The sequence below is a fragment of the Mobula birostris genome, chromosome 25 (genome assembly GCF_030028105.1).
Source record: "Mobula birostris isolate sMobBir1 chromosome 25, sMobBir1.hap1, whole genome shotgun sequence".
NCBI lineage: Eukaryota > Metazoa > Chordata > Chondrichthyes > Myliobatiformes > Myliobatidae > Mobula > Mobula birostris.
The window spans coordinates 34376386-34390849 of record NC_092394.1 but is presented as its reverse complement, the minus strand read 5'-3'; positions in this window follow the sequence as shown (position 1 = coordinate 34390849).

Here is a 14464-nt window from a genome sequence, read left to right as displayed (position 1 = left end):
CTATGTAAACGACAGTGTGACCTACAGAAATGCATTGGCTCCAGTACACCGTCTCAGGAGCCAGAGATTTAGACTGGGTTTAGCATGACTTCCTTTAGTCCTTGCATAGTCTTCATGTAAAGGGTTCCTTAAGGTTGTCATATCCGGGGGGGTAGTGGGGATAAGCCACTACCTATTAAATGCTCCCAATGGTGTGAGTCTCAAATAGCCTCTGACAACCAAGTCCAGCTCCTGGCCTTCACTTGTGTCTTAGCTACTAAGCCCTGTGGAACCATTTCTATAGACAGGAGAAGAGGCAAAGGTGGATTACTGGTGCCTTAAAACCAGCCTCTTTGGGCAGATGGGCCTCAGCAGCCGTGGTGGGCAGCCCATCTAGAAAACAGAGAACTCTGATTTCAAACCTCTGCTGCCTTGCTCCTGTGCTTCAGGAGTAAACTGACAGGAGAAGTCCAGAGCTGGAGTCCCATGTTGAGTTCAGTGCTGACTGACAATTCCTGTGACGTTGCTGGCGCCAGACTGTATCAGACCCTGCCGTTCCATTGGATTCGTCAGCTGCATGCAAAGGGGGAGCCTGGTGAACGTGCAACAGGTTGCTCCTCATATCATACTGTCCTGGCTTGAGTAGACAGCTAGAACACAACATCCATGGTCAACCCCAATGAATGGAGGGCCTACTACTACAGTGTAAAGACATAGAATTACTATAAATGACAAAACAAATAGTGCACAAAACAAAAAAGGAATAATAACATAGCATTCCAGGACCATTCATAAATCTGATGGTGGAGGGGAAAAAGCTGTTTCTGAATTGTTGAGTGTAAGTTTTCAGACTCTGTACCCGCTCAATGATTGCAGTAATTAGGGATATCCTGGATGGTGGTGGTCTTCAGTCTGGATGCCTCCATCTTGAAGTACCACCTCCTCTGTGGTGGGGAGGGTCATATCCATATGGAGAAGGCTTGAGTCTACCGCTCTACAGCCGCTTGTGATCGTGTGCACTGGAGCCTCATTTGCAGGTGGTGATGCAACCAATCAGAATGTTCTCTCTGTATAGGTATAGAAATTTTCAAATCTTCAGTGACAAACCAAATCTCCTCAAAATTTTGCATTGATGAGAGCCACTTGTGTGCCTTCTTCATGATTGCAATTACGCATTGGTAATCATTTTCCAATGTCCTATAGATTCAGGATCAGTTCCTGTGGATTGGAGGGTGGCTAATGTTGTCCCTCTCTTCAAGAAGGGAGGAAGAGAGAAAACAGGGAATTATAGATCGGTTAGCCTGACATCGGTGGTGGGAAAGATGCTGGAGTCAATTATAAAAGATGAAATTACAACACATCTGGATAGCGGTAACAGGATTGGTCCGAGTCAGCATGGATTTACGAAGGGGAAATCGTGCTTGACTAACCTTCTGGAATTTTTTGAGGATGTAACTATGAAAATGGACAAGGGAGAGCCAGTGGATGTAGTGTACCTGGACTTTCAGAAAGCCTTTGATAAAGTCCCACATAGGAGATTAGTGGGCAAAATTAGGGCACATGGTATTGGGGGCAGAGTACTGACATGGATTGAAAATTGGCTGGCTGACAGAAAACAAAGAGTAGTGATTAATGGGTCCCTTTCAGAATGGCAGGCGGTGACCAGTGGGGTACCGCAGGGTTCAGTGCTGGGACCGCAGCTGTTTACGATATATATTAATGATTTAGATGAGGGAATTAAAAGTAACATTAGCAAATTTGCCGTTGACACAAAGCCGGGTGGCAGTGCGAAATATGAGGAGGATGTTATGAGAACGCAGGGTGACTTGGCCAGGCTGGGTGAGTGGGCAGATGCATGGCAGATGCAGTTTAATGTGGATAAATGTGAGGTTATCCACTTTGGTGGTAAGAACAGGAAGGCAGATTATTATCTAAATGGTGTCAAGTTAGGAAAAGGGGAAGTACAACGAGATCTAGGTGTTCTTGTACATCAGTCACTGAAAGCAAGCATGCAGGTGCAGCAGGCAGTGAAGAAAGCTGATGGCATGCTGGCCCTCATAACAAGGGGAATTGAGTATAAGAGCAAAGAGGTCCTTCTGCAGCTGTACAGGGCCCTGGTGAGACCACACCTGGAGTACTGTGTGCAGCTTTGGTCTCCAAATTTGAGGAAGGACATTCTTGCTATTGAGGGAGTGCAGCATAGGTTCACAAGGTTAATTCCAGGGATGGCGGGACTGTCATATGTCGAAAGATTGGAGCGACTGGGCTTGTATACTCTGGAATTTGGAAGGCTGAGAGGGGATCTTATTGAAACATATAAGATTATTAAGGGATTGGACATGCTGGAGGCAGGAAGCATGTTCCCACTGATGGGTGAGTCCAGAACCAGAGGCCACAGTTTAAGAATAAGGGGTAGGCCATTTAGAACGGAGTTGAGGAAAAATTTTTTCACCCGGAGGGTGGTGGATGTGTGGAATGCTCTGCCCCAGAAGGCTGTGGAGGCCAAGTCTCTGGATGCTTTCAAGAAAGAGATGGATAGAGCTCTTAAAGATAGTGGAATCAAAGGTTATGGGGATAAGGCAGGAACTGGATACTGATTGTGGATGATCAGCCATGATCACAGTGAATGGCGGTGCTGGCTCGAAGGGCCAAATGGCCTACTCCTGCACCTGTTGTCTATTGTCTATCGTCTAGTGCAATAATGCATTGGTTCCAGGAGAGATCCTCTGAGATGTAAACACCCAGGAGCTTAAAAGCTGCTCAAACTTTCCACTGCTGATCCCCTAATGAGGATTGACATGTGTTCTTCCAATTTCTCCTTCTTGAAGTCCACAATCAATTTCTTGCTGTTTGCCTTTTACCTTTCATGGTACATTTGCTTATATTTTGAGCCTCTAAGCTCACCAGACAATTTTATCTCACTCTTGGCCATGCATTTTTCTCCCACAGCCCTTGACTTGTGAGCCTGTTTTTTGTAATGCTGATAGAGGATTCAATCCAATTCTGATCACCATCAGATTCTCTTATTACCAATGACTATTACATGAGCTTATTATATCCATTTTGAGTCGTTTAATGGTTTATATCTGAGTTTTGTCTCCCTTCAAAATACTGTGTTTCATTAATATTTCCAGTCGTGTTTCTTTATTCTTTCTTAAGTTCTGGTGTATTTTTAGTTCTGAACCTTATCTCATCTGCAAGCAGATCTGTGCAACTGTTATCATATCATAGCCCTGGGCTAGATCTGTGCATCTGGATCCTCCATTCCATTTACAATATTTCATCTGAAGTGAAAAAGTGAAGTTTCCGCTGGTTAGGCAGTTAGTGATGAGTTTTCACTCTAAAATAATAAATGTGTGAGAAGAAAGGTTAGCAGTTTATTTTAACGCACAGTTGTTAAGAATATTGACCCCATGTCAGTATATTTTGTCAAGGGCTGCTCTTTCTTCAAAAGGAAAATGTACAGATTTTTGAAGTGATGCAAGATACAGAGCTATGGGAAGGAGCACAAAACAATGGGATTGTTTTCCAATTGCTCTGACAAGAACTGAGTATTTATGCAACCTGTACCAAGAACTGCTCTGACTCTAAACAGAAAAAAAAACACGGGTTTAAAAATTGCTTGCCGCAACTTCAAACAAAGTGTTGCCAAGCAGTTGGAAATTAAATTAAGTCCAACTAAAGCAAATTTGTACTCGTTTCTGCAGTTCTTGGAACCTGTGGGAAGGGGTGTGGAACTTGATACCTCACTTTTCCAGAAAGATTTTCTCAGCAAGTGAAATTTTTTCCAGCATAATCCAATCTCACCGACACCCTCCCCATGACATCAGTGCTGCAGATCAACATTTCAGAACAGTCACCTTTGATGCCCCTGAAACTGTATAAAGGGCATTTAACATTCAAATTACATTCTTTGTCCTCAAACAATGGCAAAGGTGGGCCTGTACTCTTCGCCCATAAAAGCTAAATCTATGATCACTCTCAGTTTTAGTACCTGGATTACTGCTGTTGCTGCTATCACTAACCTGTGCTATACTTTACAGTTTGTTGTTCACTGGTACTTTCGGGAGCTCATTCAGGTTCCATAGCTACTACAGGAGACTTCACCAGATGGAGCACTCAGAGCAGGCATATGAATTTGCTTACACTGTAGGTTCCCCAAGGTGCAGGAATGCTTAGACTACAGTTATTTAGTGTTATTCCAACACATCTAACCATCAAATGACAATGTACAGTACAACTAGCAAGATTTTCAACCCCCAACTCCAGCCATGCACTGAACCACATTCCTGGTCCCTGGCTCCAGCACACACTAAATGACATTCCCAATCATGAGGCCAGGCAGCATCTATGGAAAAGAAAGAACAGTTGATGTTTTGGGCCAAGACCCTTCATCAGGACTGGAAAGGGAAGGTGTGAGAGAGAAACAGGAATGGGGAATGGTGAAAGGGGCGAGGAAATTACCAGAAGACAGGGAAGGGGGAGCACCAGAGCGAGGGGGTGGAGAGGTAAGCAGGATTTCCCAGTGGCTGCCCACTTCAATTCAACTTCCCATTTCTGTTCTGGCATGTTAGTCCGTGGCCTCCTCTCCTTCCACACTGAGGTTGGAGGAGCAACACCTTACATTCCATCTGGGTAGCCTCTAAAATGATGGCATAACCATTGATTTCTCTAACTTTCAGTAATGGCCCCCCCTTCATCATTCCCCATTCCTATTTCCCTCTCACACCTTACTTGCCCACCAGCTCCCTCTGGTTCTCCTCGTCCTTCCCTTTCTTCCATGCTGTTCTATCCTCTCCTATCAGAGAACCCATTCTCCAGCCCTTTTTCTTTCATCAATCAACTTCCCAGCTCTTTACTTCAGCTCCCCCTTTTCCCCGTTTCACCTATCACCTGCCACCTTCCTCCCCTCCCCCCACCTTCTTAGTCTGACACCTTCCCCCTTTCTTTCCAGTCCTGATGAGGGGTCTCTGGCCAAAACATCGACTGTTTACTCTTTTCCATAGATGCTACCTGGCCTGTTGAGTTCCTCCAGCATTCTGTGTGTGTTGGTTTGGATTTCCAGCTTCTGCAGATTTTCTCATGTTTGGGATTCACAAATATGAGCTCTGGTTATATGTCTAACCATATTTCTGACCCCTGATATCAGCTGTACACTGCCTCATGTTTGTCGTCTCTAACTTCAGCCACGAACACAATCAATGTGGTCCGACTACACACCTTGTTCCTGCCACGTGGGAAGTCCACCTCCACGTGATGTTTGAAGACCGGCTCTCCAGATCATGGTGAAGATTCCACCTATCCATAGGTGCAATGGGCATGATCTTCACTCAAGATTCAAGAGTATTTAACGTCATTTCCAGTACACAAGTGTAAAGAAGAATGAAATACTCATTACTCCAAATCTGATGCAGCATTTAAAAAGTACGATAAAATAAAAAAAACACAATAAAATAAATATGTAAGATAGCTTATATATATAGATTGATTGTATGTCCATAAAGTGATACTAGGCACAGGAATGCCTATACATAAGGTGACTTTCGGGAAATGATAAAGTAGTGGTGGTTGGGGTGTGGAATGGTGGGTTAGTGGGTAGAGGTGTTGATCAGCCTTACTGCTTGGGGAAAGTAACTGTTTTTGAGTCTGGTGGTCCTGTCGTGGATGTTATGTAGCTTCCTAACATCCCCTGATGGGAGTGGGACAAAAAGTCCATGAGCAAAGTTGATGGGACCCTTCATAATGTTACTGACCCTTTTCCAGCAACTTTCTGTATTTATGTCTTTGATGGCAGGTAGGCTGCTGCCAGTGATTCACTGGGCAGTTTTGACTGCCCACTGTAGAGCTGCAGTACAGTTTCTATACCATGTAGAAATACAGCATGTTAGGATGCTTTCTGCTGCGTGTCGATAGAATGACATAGGTACAGATGTGCATTGTCCAGCTCTCCTCAGCCTCCTCAGAAAGTAGAGGCATTGGTGAGCTTTTCTGGTTGTGCATCATGTGTTCAGGGACCTTGAGAGGTTGTACAAGATGTGCACTCCCACACGTTTGAAACTGCTCACATTGCTGTGCTTCTGATGTAAAGAGGGGTGTGTATTGCAAGTTCTCCTGAAGTTGATAACCATCTCCTTTGTCATGTTTATATTGAGGAAGAGGTTATTTCACTGTGTAATAACTTAACAAAATTACCTGGGGACCACTACCAACCACTATATATGGCTTTCTCCAATCTAACAAAAAACTGTTTCTATCGTTTAGGATGGATAGTGGAATATCTCCTCAAAATCTGTGGCCCACACAAATTCATCTCCATTTTAAGTTTGTTCCCTAGCTTGCAAGCCATGATACTAAGCAAAGGTCCATAATGGATCCCATCTCAGAGCAGAATGACATCAGACAACACTGCAACATGCCTCAACAATTTTTCTGATCTTTCTGACGGCAATCTTGCCTATCACCTCCAACAGGCTTCCCGTGGGATTGAAGCTAACCTTCAGAACTACTGAGAAGCTGTTCAGCCTATACCTAAGACACTCCAGAGAGAAGGTTACACTAACATTAGTCATCTAGCTGAGGTATGGAGATGGCACTTGCATTTGCACACACGCAGATGCTGAGCCCTGAGTCAGTGATTTTCCCTGTTTCACTAGCCACAAGATACGTGTCCTTTACCAAACTGCCTCTACGGCGCCACACTCTCCTTTGGCATTAAAATATCACAGTGAGCTCCCTTCTGTATCTTTTGGCGCCTCTTGTTGAAGGTAGACATCAGAGATGAAATTTAAAGCCATCTTCAATGCACCAGCACAGCCTTAGTCAATTGAGAAGAAGGGCTTTGAAGAAGACATCTCTACTTGGCACAAAATTTAATAGTCAATCATACAGCAGTGATTCCTGCCCTATAGTATGCTTGCACCCCTATCATCGAGGACAAGCCCGGTTCTCATTGCTACCATCAGGAAGGAGGTACAGGAGCCCGGAGGCACTCGCTCAATGATTCAGGAACTTCTTCCCCTCTGCCATCTGATTTCTGAATGGACATTGAACCCATGAACACTACCCTCCCTACCTTTTATGTTTTTATTTCTTGCACTACTGATTTAACTATGAAATGTACATATATTTAACTGTAATTCACAGTTTTTCTCTGTTATTGTGTATTGCATTGTACTGCTGCTGCAAAGATAACAAATTTCACAACATATTTCAGGTAATATTAAAACTGATTCTGAACTACCTCCCACAGCCATCTCAAGACACTGGAAAAATAGCACAAACGCTATTTCTGCAACATTCTCCAAACATACTGGAAGGATAAATGAGCCAATGTCCATGCCCTCCCCCAAGTTACATTTCTCAAAGGCCCGACACCATACTCTCTATACACTATATTCCAACCTCTGTCATCAAAAGAAATTACTTGGAGGGCAGAGGAAGAGATTCAAAGATGCACTCAAGGCCTCTATGATGAAGCAATGTCCCAATGGGTCCTGAGAATCTAAGCATTTAGGTTGGCATTTAGAACCACTAATCCATGCATAAGGGGCACACAGAAGCCTATGTTAGCAGTGGAAGGAATGCATCATCTCACCAACTACCCACTTCCCAAGCCCAACAGCCTCCCCCTACTCCATGTATGCAAGTGTCCGTGATTCAACATTGGTCTCCTACTCCCAGTCAGAGAACAACACTCACTTGGTCGACATCTTCTAGATAGCTCAAGAAAATGTCTTTTTATACTTCTTTTACACTTGTTTTTCACCTTAAATTTGTTTCTGGGGCTGTTAGAGTCTGTGATATACAGTTTGGAGATCATCTGAGTGATCCAGTGCTTTGCTGTCTCTGAGAGGATTCCAGAAAGTGAGCATGTACTCGGACGGCCTTGATACGAAGAAACTTTGAGGTGGGGCATGAGCTGATGTTCGACTCCATTCGCCAATTAAAGCATCCATTAATCACTGTATAAAGCATCGAGGCAAGATTGAGACATTGAGGTGAATGCAGAAGGCGAGTGAGAGTTCAATGTCTTTCTTTTGACCATTGCCAGAGAAAGAATCTGTGAGCAGCCTATCTCTGTGTGGCTCACAGTGGCAGGCGAGTAGGCCGGTACTGTGGTTCTGTGTTTATGGATTGGACTATTGCATTCAAGGACTGTGGACTTCTACAGACTTATGGCTTTTAAATTCTGTTTTTGTCACCCATTTCTTTTCCATTTTGTAGTTTGAGCAGAAAGTGTTGGGGATTAATGTTCTGTTGTGTTCTGTTAGTTATTTTTTGTGCAGGGGAGGGATTGATTTTATTTGGGGGATGTCAATGTTCCTATTCCATTTTGGGTAGGAGGAGAAGCGTCCTGGGGCTTGATGATCGGGATGTCATTCTTTTTTTGTGTGGTGGGGGATGGATATGATGCTTCTCTCTGAATGACTTTCATGTTCTTTGTTTTTGGCTGTCTGGAGAAGACAAATTTCAGACTTGTATATGGATATATGTTTTGACGATAAATGAAACTTTGAACCATCTCAGAAACCTGCAAAACCCTTAGTGGGAACAAATCATCCCCAATCTTGAGGAATGGCCTAAAAAGAAGATGACAGCCTCCATCTTGGCTGCAGCCTTCTCGGGCTTCTATGGTTATCTTGCTGAAGAAGAGGACTTCTGCTGGAAGGGTAGTTCACAGGCCTGGTCCATATAATTCTGATCCCTTCAACCATTCCTGAAGCAACATTACTCTCCGGTAGGAAGTACAGCACTGCTTGTAACATGTCTCCATCCCTTCAAGGGCTGGATGCCAAGGCTGATTGCTGGCAGCAGAAAACCATGCAATAAATCAATAGGAAATCAGTTCTGCTTCCTGATAACAGATTTTTCAGGCAAGATTTTCCTTTAAGGAAACCATGCTGATTTTGGATCATTTTATCATGTGCCTCCAAGTACCACAAAACCACAGGTCATCCTTAACAATTGTCTCCAACATCTTCCGAACCACTGAGGTCAGACTAACTGGCCTTTAATTTCCTTTCTTCTGCCTCTCTCCCTTCTTGAAGAGTGGAATGACATTTGCAATTTTCCAGTCCTCCAGAACCATGCCAGAATCTAGCGATTCTTTTAAGATCATTACCAATGCCTCCACAATCTCTTCAGGTACTTCCTTCAGAACCCTGGGGTGTACACCATCTGATCCAGCTGACTTATCTTCCTTCAGAGCTTTAGCCGTCCAAGTAATAGCAACTGCACTCATTTCTGCCCCTGATACTCTCGAACATCTGGCATATTGCTAGTCTCTGCCACAGTGAAGACTGATACAAAATACTTATTCACCTCATCTGCCATTTCCATGTCCTCCCTTTTCTCCTCTCCAGTGTCATTTTCTAGTAGTCCAACATATACTTTTGTCTCTCTTTTGCTCCTCATATATCTGATTAAACTTTTGGTATTCTCTTTGCAGCTCCTTAGAGACGAAGTTAGGGAACCGGAGCTGCAGCTCAATGACCTTCGGCTTGTTAGGGAGAGTGAGGAAGTGATGGACAGTAGTCACCCGGGGGCCACATGAGACAGATAAGTTTGTGACTGTCAGGAGAGTGAAGGGAGGGCATCAGGTAGTGGAAAGCACCCCTGTGGCTGTCCCCTTTGACAGTAAGTACTCCATTTTGAGTGTGGTTAGGGGAGAATGACCTACCTGGGGGAAGCAACAGTGGCTGTGCCTCTGAGTCTGGCCCTGTGGCTCAGAAGGGTAGGGAATGGAAGAGGAGGGCAGCAGTAATAGGGAACTCTATAGTTAGGGGGACAAACAGGTGATTCTGTGGACGCGTAAAAGAAACAAGGATGGTAGTTTGCCTCCCAGGTGCCAGGGTTCATGATGTTTCTGATTGTATCTGCAATATCCTGAAATGGGAGGGTGAGCAGCCAGAGGTCATGGTACATACTGGTACCAAACGACATAGGTAGAAAAAGGGTGGAGGTCCTGAAAGCAGACTACAGGGAGCTAGGAAGAAAGCTGAGAAATAGGACCTCAAATGTAATGATGGTAGCTGCCTGTGTCACGCGACAGTGAGTATAGGAATAGAATGAGGTGGGGGATAAATGCGAGGCTGAAGGATTGGAGCAGGGGATAGGGATTCAGATTTTTGGATCATTGGGACCTCTTCTGGGAGAAGTATGACCTGTATAAAAAGATCTGATTGCACTTGAATCCAAGGGGGACCAATATCCTGATGGGAAAGTTTGCTAATGCTATGGGGTAGGGGATTTAAACTAGATTTGCAGGGGGTTGGGGAACGAAGTGAAGAGGCAGAAGGTGGGGAGGTTGGAGCACAAGTAGAGACAGCTTGTAGGGAGTTTGTGAGGAAGGATAGGCAGATGTTAGGGCAAAGACGCACTCAGCCTGATGGTTTGAGATGTGTCTATTTTAATGCAAGGCATATCATAAACAAGGTGGATGAACTTAAAGCGTGGATTAATACATGGAACTGTGACATTGTGGCCATTACAGAGACTTGGATGTCTCAGGAGCAGGAATGGCTGCTATGTGCCAGGCTTTGGATGTTTCAAAAAGAACAGAGAGGGAGGCAAAAGAAGTGGGGGCATGGCATTGCTAATTAGGGATGGCGTCACGGCTGCAGAAAAGGAGGAAGTCAGGGAGGGATGGTCTACTGAGTCAGTGTGGGTGGAAATCAGAAACAGGAAAGGGGCAATAACTCTACTGGGCATTTTTATAGACCCCCCCCCCCCAATAGTAACAGGGTATCGAGGAGCAGATAGAGAGGCAGATTCTGGATCGGTGCAATAATAGGGTTGTTGTGATGGGAGATTTTAACTTTCCTAATATTGATTGCCATCCCCTTAGAGCAAGGGGTTTAGATGGGGTGGTGTTTGTTAGGTGTGTTCAGAAAGGTTTCCTGATGCAATATGTAGATAAGCCAACTAGAGGAGAGGTTGTACTTGATCTGGTATTGGGAAGTGAACTGGTCAGGTGTCAGATCTCAGTGGAGGGAGGGCATTTTGGAGGTAGAGACCACTACTCTATCTCCTTCACCATAGCATTGAAGAGGGATAGGAACAGACAATTTGGGAAAACATTTAATTGAGGTGGGGGAAATATGCTACAGTATTAGGCAGGAGCTTAGAAGCATAAATTGGAAGTGGATGTTCTCAGGGAAATGCACAGCAGTAATGTGGCAAATGTTCAGGGAACATTTGCATGGAGTTCTACATAGGTATATTCCATTGAGGCAGGAAAAGGATGGTAGAGTTAAAGAACCATGGTGTACAAAGCATGTAGAAAATCTAATTAAGCAGAAAAGCTTACAAAAGGTTCAAGAAACCAGGTACTGTTAGAGCTCTAGAAAATTATAAGGTTGCTAGGAAAGAGCTTAAGAATGGAATTAGGAGAGCCAGAAGGGGCCATGAGAAGGCCTTGGTGAGCAGGATTAAGGAAAACCCCAAGGCATTCTACCAGTATGTGAAGAGCAAGAGGATAAGCCGTGTGAGAATAGGACCAATCAGGTGCAAAAGTGGAAATGTGTGCATGGAATTGAAGTAGGTAGCGGAGGTACTTAATGAATACTTTGCTTCAGTATTCACCAGGGAAGAAGACCTTGGAAATTGTGGGGATGACTTACAGCCGACTGAAATGCTTGAGCATTTAGTCATTAAGAAAGAGGATGTGCTGGAGCCTTTGAAAAGCATTAAGTTAGATAAGTCACCAGGACTAGATGAGATATACCCCAGGCCACTGTGGGAAGCGAGGGAGGAGATTGCTGAGCCTCTTGTGATGATCTCTGCATTATCAATAGGGATGGGAGAAGTACCAGAGGATTGTAGGATGGCAAATGTTGTTCCCTTGTTCAAGAAAGGGTATAGAGATAATCCAGGAAATTATAGTCCAGTGAGTCTGACTTCAGTGGTGGGCAAGTTATTGGAGAAGAACATTTGGAGAGACATCATCTGATTAGGGATAGTCAGCATGGCTTGGTCAAGGGCAGGATGTGCCTTATGAGCCCAATTGAATTCTTTGAGAATGTCACAAAACACATTGATGAAGATAGAGCAGTGGATGTAGCGTATATGGATTTCAGTAAAGCATTTAATAAGGCTCCCCATGCAAGGCTCCTTCAGAAAGTAAGGAGGCATGGGATCCAAGGAGACCTTGCTTTGTGGATCCAGAATTAGCTTGCCCACTGAAGGCAAAGGGTGGTTGTAGATGGTTTGTATTCTGCATGGAGGTCGGTGACCAATGATGTTCAGCAGGGATCTGTTCTGGACCCCTCCTCTTTGTAATTTTTATAAATGACCTGGATGAAGAAGTAGAAGTGTGGGTTAGTAAGTTTGCTGGTGACACAAAGGTTGGGGGTGTTGTGGATAGTCTGAAGGGTTGTCAGAGATTACAGCAGGACATTGGTAAGATGCAGAACTGGGCTGAAAAGTGACAGATGGACTTCATCCCAGGTAAGTGTGAAGTGCTTCATTTTGGTAGGTCCAATTTGAAGACATAATATAAATGATAAGATTCTTGGCAGTGTGGAGGATCTGGAGATCTTGTGGTCCATACTGATAGGTCACACAAAGCTGCTCCGCAGGTTGACAGTGTTGTTACGAAGGCGTATGGTGTGTTGGCATTCATCAACCATGGTATTGAATGCAAAAGTCGTGAGGTAATGTTACAGCTATATAGACCTTTGTTAGACCTCACTTGGGGTACTGTGTTCAGTTCTGGTCACCTCACTAGAAGAAGGATATGGATACTATAGAGAGAGTGCAGAGGAGATTTACAAGGATGTTGCCTGGATTGGAGGGCGTACCTTATGAGAATAGGTTGAGTGTATTTGGCCTTTTCTCCTTGGAGAGACAGAGGATGAGAGGTGACCTGATAGATGTGTATAAGATAATGAGGGGCATTGATCATGTGGATAGCCAGGCTTTTTCCCAGGGCTGAAATGGCTAACACAAGGGGGCATAGTTTTAAGGTGCTTGGAAATAAGTACCAAGGAGATGTCAGGGTTATGTTTTTCTCACAGTGAGTGGTCGGTGCATGGAATGCACTGCTGGCAGCGGTGGTGGAAGCTGATACAATAGGGTCTTTTAAGAGCCTCTTAGGTACATGGAGCTTAGAAAAATAGAGGGCTATGCACTAGGGAAACTCTAGACAGTCTCCAGAATAGTTACATGGTTGACAAAGCATTGTGGGCCAAAGGGCCTGTAATGTGCTGTAAATTTCTATGTTCTTTTACTGGCTGTCTTACCTTTGTATTTCAACATTTTATTCCTTATAGCTTTTTTCAGTTGCCTTCTGTTGGTTTTTAAAAGCTTCCAAATCCTCTAACTTCCCACTATTTTTTTGTTGTACTTCATGCCCTCTTTTGCTTTTATGTTGGCTTTGGCTTCCCTTGTCAGCCACCATTGTGTCATCCTGCCTTTAGAATACCTCTTCTTCCTGCTCCTTCCGAATTGTCCCAGAAACTCCAGCCTTTGCTGCTCTGCTGTTATCCCTGCTCGTGTCCCCTTCCAATCAACTTTGGCCAGCTCTTGTCGTATGCAATTCCCTTTACTCCACTGCTCAGAATCAGAAGCTGAACCAGATTTAATATCACTGGTATATGCTGTGAAATATGATGTCTCTGTGGCAGCAGCACAATCTCATACATAATAACAGGGGGAAAACCTGTGAATTACACTATATATATATAAATAGTTAAATTAAATAAGCAGTGCAAAAATAGAAATAAAAAAATGTAGTGAGGTAATGCTCATGGGTTCAAGGTCATTCAGAAATTGAATAGCAGAGGGGAAGTTGTTCCTGAATCCCCGAGTATATGCCTTCAGACTTCTATACCTCTTTCCTGATGGTAGCAATGAAAACCAGGCTTGACCTTTGTGATGAGGTCCTTAATGATGGACGCCACCTTTTTGAGGCATCGCTTCCTGAAGAAGTCCTGGATACTATGGAGGCTAGTGCCCATGATGGAGCTAAGTTTACAACTCTCCGCAGATTATTTTGATCCTGCACAGTAGCACCCCCACCCCCTTACACACCACACAGTGATGCAGCCAGTTAGAACGCTCTCCATTTTTATACAGATATATCTGACTTTAGTTTCTCCCTCTCAAATTGCAGGGTGAATTCTATTATACTTTGATCACAGCCTCCTGAGGGTTCCTTTACCTTAATCTCCCGAATCAAATCTAATTAATCACACAACACTCAATCCAGAATTGCTGATCTCCTAGGGGGTTCAGCCTCAAGATGCTCTAAAAAGCCATCTTGTAGGCATTCTACAAATAATCTCTCTTGGAATCCAAAATCAGCACCAACCTGATTTTCCCTGCCTACCTGCATATTGAACTCACCCGTGACTATCATAACCTTTCCCTTCTGACATGCATTTTCTATCTCCCATTGCAATTTGTAGCCCATATCCTGGCTACCATTTGGAGGCCTGTATAAAACTCCCATCAGGGTCTTTTTACCCTTTCAGTTCAGCTCTAC